Raw genomic sequence first — 13,878 nt, 5'->3', positions numbered from 1 at the left:
AAACGGTAAGCTAGGGGGCCAACTTATTCCAAGACCTCGAAAGATCCAATGAATCTCGGACTCAACTTCCCCTTCCTACCAAACCTTAGAATACCCTTCATGGGTGCCACTTTTAAGAACACTTTCACACCAGTCTCAAATTCCAGGTCCTTACGTCTTACATCGGCATAGCTCTTCTGTCTGATCTGAGCTATTTGCATATGAGCCCTGATCTTCTGTATTGCCTCATTCGTGGTTTGGTTTATGTCCTAACAATTCCTCTCTCCAACCTCATCCCAACACACAGAGGACCTGCAACTCTTCCCATATAGGTCCTCAAATGGTGACATCCCAATAGTGGACTGGTAGCTGTTATTATAAGAAAACTCCATTAAATGCAAGTGAGCATCCCAGCTTTCTGAAAACTCTATGGCACAGGCATGCAACATGTATCTGATTCAATCGCTTTGTCTGCCCATCAGTCTGTGAGTGGAAAGCTGTACTGAAATCTAACCAGGTCTCCAAAGCTGCCTGAAGAATTTTCCAGAAGTTAGACGTGAAACGAGGGTCTTTGTCCGACATGATGGACACAGGCACTTCGTGCAATCTCACCACCTCCTTCATTTATATCTGTGCCCACTTATTTACTGAAAAGGTGGACTTCCCGGGTATGAAATATGCTAACTTTGTAAGTCTGTCCATCATAACCCATACCACAGTGAAACCTTTGACTATCCGTGGCAACCCCACGATGAAGTCCATAGACACATGCTCCCACTTCCATTCTGGTACACTCAATGGCTGTAACAAGTCTGCTGGTTTCTGCCTCAGGGCTTTCACTTGCTGGCACACCAAGCACTTACTAACGAACTCTTCAATCTCTCTTTTCATATCATTCCACCAATAGTAACGTTTCAAGTCCTGATACATCTTGGTGTTGTCGGGGTGTATCGAAAATAAGGAACTATGAGCCTCTGACAACAAACTCATCTTTAATATCACTAACTACTGGCACACACAAACGTCCCTAATAAAGGTGGCAACCTTCCACTGATACTGAGAATTTGCCATCCTGGCCTAACCCCACCTTACGAACTCTCTCCTCTAGATAAGGGTCACCTCGTTGCGCATCAATAATCTTTTGCCTTAGACTCGGTCGCACTGACAACTGTGCTAACTGTGTCACGATCTTTCCCACTGCCACTGCAATCTCTGCCCTCTCTAGCTCCCTGCACAAATGAGTCTGTCTGGTAATGAGAGCTATTGAATGAGCCACCTTTCTGTTTAGAGCATCTGCCACTACATTTGCCTTTCCTGGGTGGTACAAAATTTCACAGTCATAATCCTTCACCAGCTCCAACCACCTTCTTTGCCTCATGTTCAACTCTTTCTGAATGAAAAAGTACTTTAAAATCTTGTGGTCGGTGAAGATCTATATCTTCTCTCCATATAAGTAATGCCTCCAGATCTTGAGAGCAAAAACCACTGCTGCTAATTCTATGTCGTGAGTGGGATAATTTTGTTCATGCTTCTTTAACTGACGGGAAGCGTAAGCAACTACTCTGCCCTACTACATTAATACACATCCCAACCCCTTCTTGGACGCGTCACTGTAAATGAAAAAACCACCTGATCCATCTGGTACTATAAGAACTAGGCTGAAACCAACCTTTGCTTGAGGTCTTGGAAACTGTATTCACAAGCCTCATTCCAAAAAAAAAGCCACTCCCTTCTGGATCAACTGGGTCAATTGGGCGGCTATGCGAGAGAAGTCCTTTACAAATCGTCTATAGTAGCCTGCTAACCCTAGAAAACTGTATACTTCACTGACTGTGATTGGACGAGCCCAACTCGTAACTGCCTCAATCTTTGCAGGATCCACAGAGACACCTTCCTTCCATACTACATGCCCTACAAAGGACACCTGCCTCAACCAAAATTCACATTTAGAAAACTTAGCATACAGCTGATTGGCCCTCAACGTCTCCAAAAATTTTTGCAAATGCTCCTCATGTTTGACCTCTATCTTGGAATATACCAAGATGTCATCAATAAAAACAATCACAAAGGTATCGAGGAATTCCTTGAACACCCTATTCATCAAATCCATGAACATTGCTGGTGCATTCGTTAAACCGAAGGACATCACTATGAACTCATAATGCCCATACCTCGAACGAAAAGTTTTCTTGGGTATGTCACTGTCCTTTATTCTCAGCTAATGGTATCCTGACAGGAGATCAATCTTTGAGAATATCGTAGCTCCCTGCAATTGGTCGAACAAATCATCAATCCTGGGGAGGGGATAATTGTTCTTGACGATCACCTTGTTCAGCTCTCTGTAATCAATACACAGACGTAACGATCCATTCTTCTTTTTCATAAACAAAACAGGTGCACCCAATGGTGACACGCTAGGGCGTATGAAACCTTTGTTCAACAACTCCTGCAATTGGACCTTTAGTTCCTTCAACTCTGTCGGGGCCATCCTGTATGGAGCCTTCGAAATACGGGTTGTGCCTGGCTCCAACTCAATAGCAAAATCTATCTTCCGCTGCGAGGGCAGTCCAGGAAGATCCTCTGGGAAAACGTTTGGAAAATCTCTCACTACTAGCTCTGAAGTCAAGATGACTTCAGCCCCTCTAGTGTCAACCACACTAGCCATAAAACCCCAGGCTCCTTGGTCAAACAGTCTACTGGCCTTTAATGCTGAAATCACTTTGGGTAGGACCACAGTCCCAACCCCTCTAAACTTAAAACTGGCTCCTGTAGGAGGGTTAAAGATGACCTCCTTACGAGAGCAATCTATGTTGGCATGATTAGCAACTAACCAATCCATGCCCAATATCACATCAAAATCACGCATATCTAAAATTATCAAGGTTACATCTAATGCATGATTTGCTATCTCTACCTGACATGCTTTTATCTTTTCTGTAGCTAACATGATCTCTCCTGATGGAGTGGAAATGGACAGTGCAAATGGCAAAGGTTCTGACTTTAACATGGCATGCCTTAAAAATGCAGAAGATATAAACAAATGCGAAGAGCCAGAGCAAAAAAAAAAACAAAAACAAAATAAAGCATGGTGGCCAAAAATGGGAAGCGTACCTATCACCACTGTACCTGACTTATCGGCCTCACGCCGAGTGGTAGAGAATACCTTACCCTGCTACTGCTGACGACTTGGGCCCCTCTAAAACGAGCTTACGGGCTGGCTCCTATGTTCAGGTGTGTTCCTCATTGGGCATCTCTCTAACATATGCCCCTTCTGACCACATCAAAAAAAGACCCCAGAGCCGGCTAGGCAACGTCCATAGTGTCGCTTACCACAAGTAGTACATATCGGCCTATCCTCCCTGCCAGTCACAACTTGGGAACCCTGCTGTTCCCACTGATGTGGAGCATTCACTGTGTTATGGTTTTTCTGCTGATGCTTAAGAGCCCTGGGCTCAGCCTTCCTTTTCTAACCTGCGATGGTCGCAATCTCGAGCGACCTCCTGTATTCCTCTCCCACCTGGGAGTCAACATCAATCCTCACGGCGGCCCGTAGTGCCGCAACATACGTCTTGAGGTTCAAAGCATGTACCATACCTCACAGTTTGCTCTTCAGACCCTGGATGAATCTCTTTGTCCTCGCTGCCTTGGTGACTACTAGTTTAAGAGCAAAGCGAGACAACTTATCAAATTCCTGCTCATACTCCTCCACCGACATAACTCCCTGCCTTAAGTTCAAGAATTCTGCCTGCTTGTTGTACCGGGTGTGGGCTGAAAAGTACTTCTCATAAAAGCGCTCCTTGAACTGCTCCCAAGTTGCAAGTTCACCACCAGTATCAATCATTTTCTCTACTAAACGCCACCAGATTTCTGCGTTACCAGTCAACATGAAAACTGCGCATTGAAGCTTGTGCTCCTCTGGGCACCTCATAAAACAGAAAATCGTCTCGATAGATGACAACCACATCTCTACTTTAGTGGGGTCCCCCAACGACCCATCAAAGGAGTGGGGGTCAAACTTCCTGAAATCCCTCAGATGCTTAGCCTCAAGAGATAGACCCTGCATGTCTCTGTGTTGCGGCCGGGTCTGCTGTAACCGCTCGGGTGGCACTGGTTCCTCCTGAGCTTGGGTTTGGGTAGTCTGTCCTGCCATCGTGCTACGAATAAGCTCCTGCAGTTTTCCCATTAGGGAGGATGCAACAGCTTCACTAATTCTCGCTTCCATTGCCTTCTCATCGACTTGGGCCATAGGCGGATTTGGAGCTGTCGGGATAGTCTAGCTACTCTCAGCTCCCTATTCTTGCACTCTTTCTCTAACAGTCTTTCTTGTTCTAGGTTTAGGTGTCATGTCCTGTCATGAACTCATAAATTAACTACCTATCTCTAGGTTTTCTCAAAAATCATGCTATTAAAACACCACATCACTAATCTCATATATGCATTAAAACTTTCATTAGTATGACATACCTGGCGATGATGAGGGATCTGTTACTAGGCCACAGGGACTATCTAGACTTACGTAGTAAGTCAGTCTACGGAACCCAAAACATGGGCTCTGATACCAACTATAATGACCCGACCCCCAAGGACTTAAGTTAGGCCGCTACTAAATACATGCATGCATGGAACTTAAATTGACACTCTTTTATGGTGAAATAAATACTAATTAAATAAGGTAAGTTCGAAAGACTTTCATTAAACTCAAATATTAAAAGCAACAATAGGGTACCCAAAAAATCATAAATGATAATAAATAATTCTGAAAATGATTCTTAATAGTAAGATTCAACATCAAAGCTGAAAGTTAAGAAAACATGAAAAGAAATCTAAATCTCATGAGCGGAAGCATAAAATTAGTCCTAGTGGCTCGATCATGAATTCTGTTTGTCCATCGCCGGTGCATCTTTACCTTTACCTAAAACAACAACATGAGAAAGAATGAGTATAAAATACTCAGTAAGTAACCCCACTACTGGGGTAAGGTTAGGCGTCTATGTCCTCTAGATGCCTACCTCTGGTGGAACATATAAACTGTCCTAGTTTTCATGAGACACATACATACATGAAAAACTGATATCTCTCCTACTGTAGCTAAATATGCCCACTACCTCTGGTGAATCCTGAAGGAAACAAAAGCTGGTGAATCTCAAAGGAGACACAAACTGGTGAATCCCGATGGAGACGCAATCTGGTGAATCCCGAAGGAAACATAAACTGGTGAATCCCAAAGGAAACACAAACTGGTGAATCTCGAAGGAAACACAATCTGGTGAATCCAGAAGGAAACACAATCTGGTGAATCCCGAAGAAGACACAATCTGGTGAATCCCGAAGGAAACACAAACTGGTGAATTCGGAAGGAGACACAATCTCTAGTGTGCATCTAACTAATCAGTAAAGACACTATCATAGTCTTAACATCAAAACTATCACAACATGGTTCTATGACATACATATACATCTCAACATCCTCAGATCAAATATAACCACATGGAATCAAATATCACCTCAAGCTAGCATTCAAGTATCTACGTGCACAAATAAATCTTTCAGATCTCATACAAGAACATCATCGGTTATACTATACTATCAGTCTATCATGCTGTCATTCTGCCATCACATTCATCTATCATGCTAGCATACATCTAGTGTTTGGCCCGTGGGCAGTTCCAGTAGTAAGATTACTTACCTTAAATTTGGTCACAATTTAATCCAAGTAATTAACCCTCTTACAACTCTTGGAAGGCTTTGAATCCACCCTATAACATATATTACAAATATTAATTTAGCACCCTTGGTCCAAAAATAACAAATCCAAAGTTCTAAACTCATCTTTGGGGTCTAAATACAATTAACCAAATTATTTAAAGATCTTCAATTTAACTTTACCTAAATCAAAAATCCGCAGATAATCTCAGACAGCCAACAAAACCAACAACTCCAAGTAAGACCCTGACATAAGAACGCAACCAAGTTTTAAAATTAAAACAAAGGCCTAATCACACATACTCCAAGTACTGCCAAAAAATCTGGGTAAACTCACCAAAGGTGTGATATGAGGCACATCAAATCTGCTAAAACAATTCTAACTTCACCTAACAACACCTTAATACCTTCAAGAACATGAATCCAAAGTTGACACATAAAGGCCTCAATCGATTGGTGCCAAAAGTAAATGGCCAGTCAAGAATCAATTGAAAACAACCCCAAACAACAGAAATCTTACCTAAGTTGATAAATCTGATGATGGCACAAGAAACGATGGCAGCAACAGGAGTTGGGTGGCGTCAGACCAATGTGGCTGGCTGATGGAGGCTCCGATCGACGACGAGCTGAAGAGAAAAGGGGGAACGCTCAAGGTCACAGCTGGTGCAAGCGGTGGCATGACGAGTCGAGCGGCGGAAGGACTCGCGGTTCGAACGCGGGCGGCTTCGGCGTGGGAGGCCGAAGTTGGATCTGGGCGACGCAAACGGTTGAGATGCGAAGAGGCCGAAGTCAGATCTGGGCTGGTTGCGGCTCAGATCTAGGCTGGCGGTCAAGGTCGGCGGTGAGCGGTGGGGAGATCTGAGCTGGTGGTCGAGGTCGGCGGCAAGAAGGACGGCGACTGGCGAAAAAAATGGAAGGGGGGTTTGGTCGCGCGTGAAGGAGAAGGGAATTTTTTTTTGGGGGGGCGGTATAAAATAATAATAATAATAATAAACTAAAAAGGAAATAAATATAAACTATATTTTATTTTTTTTCCTTATTCCACTTTATACTATTAAATTCCTTTCCTTCTCAAAAAGAAATTAATTCCTGCCATTAATTTCTAAATTGAATAATTTCACACCAACAATTAAATTCTTCCACTTACACTTGAAGTCCAAAATTCCAAAAATGCCCTCAAAATAATAAAAATTACTGAAATTATATTATTACTAAAAAAATACGGGGTGTTACACATATCCTATACTCAAGATCAAACCTTGACTTCCAAACCAATTTTCAAAAATAGTTTACAATCGTTAACAAAGTTTAAGAATTCAACTCAGCTTAAATCACACTACTGTTAAAAAAGATTTACAGACCAACAATAATGATTATATTTAATAGAACCTCCCTTGACATGCAACTCACAAGTTTTAACTATCCTATAATACTCTCAAATATAGAGGCGTTTGATGGCTCAACAGGAACCATTCAGTAAATCATTGACAAAGTATATAAGATTCAATAACATTTCAAACACGTACTAGTAAAATAATGGCATGATTATATCTCATAGAAAGCACATTATAAATCATTCAGGAGTTATTAGAAAATAACACCAACTCTATACCCAAATACTCATCTACAACGGTAGGTTACTCTGGACAAGGAATGCCCTCACGATGTAAACCAGATAACAAGGTCATAAATGCATGCAAAGCTACCTCAAGGCTAAATATAGGATACACACCACAACCCAAGTTACTCTAGACTTCCTGGTATACTCTAGCCACATATGACCCTAGTATCCCCCTAAAAGCTTGAGTGGTGTTATAGGGGCACGTTCCTCTGGAGTTCTTGGCATACTCTGGCCACATCTGACCCTGGTAGCCCCCTAATCACCTGAGCAATGCTACTGAAACACATTCAAGTAGCATAGGAAAACAACCATCTCTCGGGTAGAAGAATTAAGATTTCTAGTTCCTTCAACTACCTTTTATCCTACAATCATATTGATAATCCTCTGTTTATCCTCCACATGACATAATTCAATTATTTGAAAATTATTCAAGTTCCTCCAAATCCCGTTTATCCTGCAATCATATTGATAATCCCCTGGTTATCCTCCACATGACATAATCCAATTATTTGAAAATTAACCTTCAAATACAACCAATTTCACTTAAAATCCCCAAAACCCTAATTTGATCCAATGTAACTTTTCAATTTGGTCCTTTAATTACTTTAAAATTAACTTAAGATCCTAAAATATCAATCTCGAATAAGAACTAATTCCACATAAAATTTCCTTAAGCCTTAATATTGACCATTTTAGGGTTTCCCTTTCAATGTAACCCTAATTGCACTCAATTTAGGGTTTACCCACAATTAAGTCCCTTTAATTACTTAAATTACCTTAATTCCCTGAAATTAATCCAATTTAAACTCAAAGTATTTTAATCATGCCAATTAGGACTTAAATTAAGCTTGAGTACACTTACTTTTTCCCCAAACCTTAATGTCATCCAATTTTAGGATTTCTCCTTACACTTTAATCCTTAAATTATCTTAAAATTAACCCGAGATTCCAAATTAATTTAATCCCAAGGTTAAAACATCTTATTGATATCTATTAGAACTTCAGTTAAGTTCAAGAACACCTTAATTAACCTTAATTTTTTTTTTCCAATTTTGCCAAATTTTTCTATTAACCCTAATTAGGGTTTACTTTAAATGAATCCCTTAATCAACTTCAAAATTGACTTAAGATCCTATGTACTTCTAATTTAAGGTTTAAAGTATCATAACATTACTAATTGGACCCCTAATTATGTTAGCTTTAGGGCTTTAATCAAACCAAATATTTTGATGATAACAATCTCAGATTTTTTGTACGAACATTTTTAGTGTTTTAGAGTCACTTCTTGTAGAGCTTGGAAAGACGATTCCAACGCAATTTGCATTGCTCAAATCGGAGTTCAAACGAGAAAGTTATAAGCAAAAGAAGATTGGAGAGGAAATCCAACATGGCAATGACACGTGGCACCTTGCTGATGTGGCATCCGACGTGGCGATTGACGTGGCACACAAACGGTCAATATTGCTGATGTGGCAGATGACGTGACACTCCAACCGATCACTTTTTGCTGACGTGGCGACCATGGACGAATGAGATAATGACAAGTGGCGATCACCTAGCTTCACGCGTGGACGTGCGCATGCGCCGCACGTGCCTGAGTTTCTTCACAGAATGCGACGCATGACGCTCAATCTCCTCCGCTGTCGCGTGGTGCTCATATCATCTGACTATTTTTTATTTTCATTTTTATTTTCTTATTTTCCTTTAATTTCCTAATCAAATTTTCTCCAAATTCTCACCAAATTTCAGCCTTTTCAAATTTGATTTCCTTCCTAAATTTTCATCCTTCAAATCCTTTTTATTCTCCAAATCTTAATAATTCCAATCTTTCAAAATTCCTTTTCAAATCCTTTCCTTTTCTATTTTTATTCAATCTCCACCCTTCATTTGCAATCATATCCAATGGCCAAAATTTATCCCCCTCGCCTATAAATTCGACTTGATTTTACTCTTCATAGACACCAAATGCTCTCAAGTCTTAAGCTCTCAATTCTCTCTACTCTCAAATTCTTGTCCTCCTTGCTCCTAAATTGGCCTAGAGTTATTTTTGTGAGTTTTTTTTTTTTTTTTTTCTGAGTGCTCAACTTGTGTATTTAGCCTTCAAGAGGTAATATTGTGAGGTTTTCTTTTAATTTTTGGGAATTGTATTAAGGTGTGGGTACACCTTGGGTTGTGAGAAAAAGAAATTGGTTTGATCCTGAACCAATAAAAAGGATCTTGGGTTTCTCTTTAGCCTAGGAAAAAGAGGGTCGTGTGTCGGTTTGGTCCTCACCTGCAAGAGGATCACTTAGTGAAATACCCAAGAAGGAGTCTTGGAGAGTGGAGTAGGCAATTTGCCGAACCACTATAATTCTCAGTGTTTTCTCTTCCTCTCTCTCTTTTATTTCTTGTTTTCAATTTTTTGCTTCTTGTCACAGTTATTTTTTTAATCTTTCCTAATTGCATGATTTAATTTCTTGTGTGTTATTTAAATTTATCCTTAATTAAATTGTCTTTAAATTTGAAGTTATCATAGCTTGCAAGATTTAAGTTTTGACTTGCATAAATTTTCTTTAATCAAATTAGTGAGTTAACTTTATTGAGCGTTGTTTGGAGATAAAATTATTTTTTTAAAAATTGGTAGTCAACCCTATTCACCCCCTTCCTTCCCCCCCTCTCTCGATGTTGTCTTTAGATTCTACAAATTATGCTTAAAAACACCTCAATTAAGCTGAATTTGAATTTCCAGCTTTTAATAATGGATAATAGATGACAGGCAGGAGTCATCTTCAACCTCCAGCCCAGAATTTCCAAATTCAGCCTCTATTTTTCCCGTGAGCTTTTTAGACTTAAATTCATCATTTTTTTGGCCACTTAAAGCTTAATTAATATATATAAACCTTTTACCCATCACTAGATTTAGTTTACCTCAAAGTTTGGACGTCCGAAATGTCCTAGAACTCCTGGAATGGACCAATTTCTCCATGATACTCCTATTTTCCGGCAAGAAGTTGCATAATATTTAGAGTTTAAAATTTTCAATTACATCTAATAAGAATCAAATCAAAGACCATAAAACTCTAGAGTGTTGGGATTGGTGTCCTAATTCTCTCGGTGGTCTCGTAGTTTGTAAACATTTTGTACACATTGTTATTAATAAAATAAATGTTATTTTATTTGCATTTACTCATATTCAATAAACTATGATTGTAAAACCCAAACCCTAATTACTTTAAGTAAGAGTAAGTAATGTGATGTCTTCTAGTGAGTTAAATGAAGCCATGTTTTAGGAGGGATAGAGGATGGAAGCAAGAAGAAATAAGATCTTATGTAGCTAAGTGTAAACCCCGAATTCTAAGTTTCCTAAACAAGCATGTTTAGCCAAAGGAATGATATATTAAATATTTAATAAGTGAAAATCCATGTTAATTATAAGAGTTGTGGAGAAAGGAAAAAAAATATATTAAATAAGGAAGCCTATTTATTGGCTTGGGCTGGAGGCACTAAATGTGGAGTGACGTGACGGTTGATCCTTGAACTCGGGAGGCGGCAGGAAGATTAAAAGAAAGATGAAATTCATAAGCTTGGTTTCGGCAAACTACATGCGAAAATTTAGTGAAATTAGTGTCATTTGAAAGATGGGAGAATCTAATTTTCGAGGTTGTCTTACTGGAGAAAGATTTTAGGAGGAGAAGAATAAGAAGTGAAGAAAGTGCAGAGAAGGCAGAATCTCAGATTAATCAAGGCTCGAGGTGAATATTGGAAGCTCTAGGCCAAATTATAAGGAATTTTTGGCTAAAATTTTAAGATAAAAAAGTTAACTCAATTCTAAACATGTTTGTAGAAGGAAGGTTCTTCAAAAGAGATCTAGATTTTGAGTTATAAATTTTTGAAGTTGTAATAGAGAATCTGTGCATAAGCAGACAACTGTTTGGGAAGAACAAGCAAACAACTAATTTTGTGCTGAGGATCTCGCTAATGAAGGAAATCTCGCTAATTTTGTGATGAGGATCTCGCTCTAGAAGGAAATCTCACTAGAAATTGGGATGAATCTCGCTGAAAATGTGAGTATCGCTAGGATGAAGGATCTTGCTCATGAGGAGGATCTCGCTCATGAGGATCTCGCTCATAAGGATCTTGCTCATGAAAAGAATGCACTCATGATGAGTATCTCCTAGTAAAGTTGTCTTTGATGATGGAAATTCCATTAGTAAATGAACTATTTGAGGTATTTTGCTAAGAATTCTAAGTAGTTAACCGAGAATTATGTCCTTTCAGGCCAAGAAGAGCTAGGAGAGACGTATAACCCGTTAAGAGGCCAACGAGCTGTGAGTGACAATGTGATGATTTAATGTTGTAATGATTTAGAAACTATGATTTCTTTGAAGTTATTTCTCATGCTAAGTGTTTTAAATGAGGTGCCAAGCAACATATGTTTGAAGTTATTTCTCATGCTAAGTAAAGCATGTTTTCCATGGAAATTGACACGATTTAAATATGTTATCTTGTCCAAATACTTTCAGCATATTTTAGTAACTCCGTTTTCATGATAAACTAGTATGATGATTTGAGCACTAAGCCTTAGTGTTCAATTAAATGTTTGTGACTAGTTATATGACGGATACTGAAAGACAATGAGAAAGTATCATAGCTAAGTATCTAAGGTACGACGGTACTGATGTACTATGCTTTAAATACCTAAGGTTGTCAAAGTATATACGTTGGTATTCATAAACATAATGAAAAGGGATACTAAAGGTAGGGAAGATATTCTAAAGAGTTTCTATGCTATATTTGAAAACTATTCTTTTAATGCTCTTCGAGAACTTGATAGCTTAAGTGAGCCAGATACTAAAGGTAAGGAAGGTATTTGAATAAATGTACCTAAGGTGTTGACGGTACATAGAAAACACCACGTGCACATTAGTAATATGACGTCGAGGGATTGAGCAAAAGGGTTCTCCCTGACTAAGGTTGATGTTGAGGGATTGAGCGAAAGGGTTCTCCCCGACTAAGGTTAACGTTGAGGGATTGAGCAAAATGGTTCTCCCCGACTAAGGTTGACGTTAAGGGTTAGATCTAGTAGTTCACTCTCAACTAAGGATAAAGGGAGGTCGAAGTATGGATCTCCTAGGCCATATACCAGCAAGGGAAGCCGAAGTATGGGTCTCCTAGGCTATGTACCAGCAAAGGGAGGCCGAAGTATGGGTCTCTTGGCCGGTAACAGACGTTGGGAGTTAGAGCGATGTATGCTCATTCTCAACTAAGGAATAATGATGTTTAATGGTGGTTTTAAAGGTTTTGTGTACACGTTTGCTTGGTATATTTTAGTTCCAATATTATGTTTTCGAGCTTTCAGTTTAAGCATGAGATTCATGTTTTTATTAAGTCACTCACTGGGCTTCTAGCTCACGTTTTCAAATGTTTTCCTTTTTACTTAGCGGTCAGATTCCTCAAGGTTGATCCTGCTGTTGCTTGCCACTGAAAAGCCCGGCTTGTTTAGAAGAACTTAGGTTGATGGCTTGTTTATGTACACATGTTTTGAGAGGGACTAGGGCTTTGTTAGGAATGTTTTGGGCCATTTGTGAATATTTTTCCGTAGATGTTATGTCATGGTTGTATGCATGTGTTTATGTATCTTTGTAGAACCTTAAGGGAGGCTTACTGTATGCGTATACTACTAATGTGTTAAAAAGGTTGGTATTTAGATTAGAAGGCTTTGGTGGTGGCAACTGACATTAGGGTTAGTAACTACCAAGGTCATATCCTCATCTAGATTAAAAGGGTAATCTGGGAGGGGGTGTGACAATGATCCGTGGTTATTTCATGTAACTTAAGCATGTATGTGAGACATACAAGTGGATCATGCCTTAAGTAATAACCTAAATGGTCTTTAGTATAAGGATAAAGGAGGGATACCTTATCCTAGTGACACTATAGATACGACCCACTTTGTAGATTTTTACAAGTGTTGTAAAGTGCTATAAATTGTCTGATCCTGACCATTCATGTGGAGACATGCGAGCGGGGTGTCCTATACAAAGAGTTTGTATAAGACCGGACCATGAGATGATTAGTCTCTTTATATAATGTCGTTGATAATTGAGACTTACATTTTACTAAAATGACCATAGGTGACATGACCTTAATCCTGAGTGAGTTGGGACTCCTGCCACGGATCCGTCTGATTGGGGAGCTGGAAACTCAGCTACACAAGACAAAATTCGCTCCTTTCCCGAAGTAAGGGTAAGTAGATAAATTGCTCCCTTAAGGGCTGATTTTGGGTCTTGAACATAATGGACACACTCTCTTTGGAGGAGAGGACTCAGTCATAGTAGGACTATGACTTATTGTTCATTAAAGGAATCAGTGGTACTTAAAGAGTTAGATGTAACTACAGGGACAAAACGGTAGATTGGCCTAACTGTACTTACGAGCGATTTGTGAAGGGTTATCGCACTGTTGATTGGTTGTATGGACACAGAAATATATCTGTAGTGCAAAGAGTGCATTTGTCGGTCTTTAGTGGAGTGACCAACAGTTAACAGACAGTGGATCTCGTGACTAAAGAGTTTAGTCAGTTATTCACGTACCGT

Source organism: Benincasa hispida, chromosome 7 (genome assembly GCF_027475165.1).
Source record: "Benincasa hispida cultivar pf3 chromosome 7, pf3_genome.v1.1, whole genome shotgun sequence".
In the NCBI taxonomy this organism is placed as follows: Eukaryota; Viridiplantae; Streptophyta; class Magnoliopsida; order Cucurbitales; family Cucurbitaceae; genus Benincasa; species Benincasa hispida.
Note: the sequence above shows the minus strand (reverse complement) of the source record.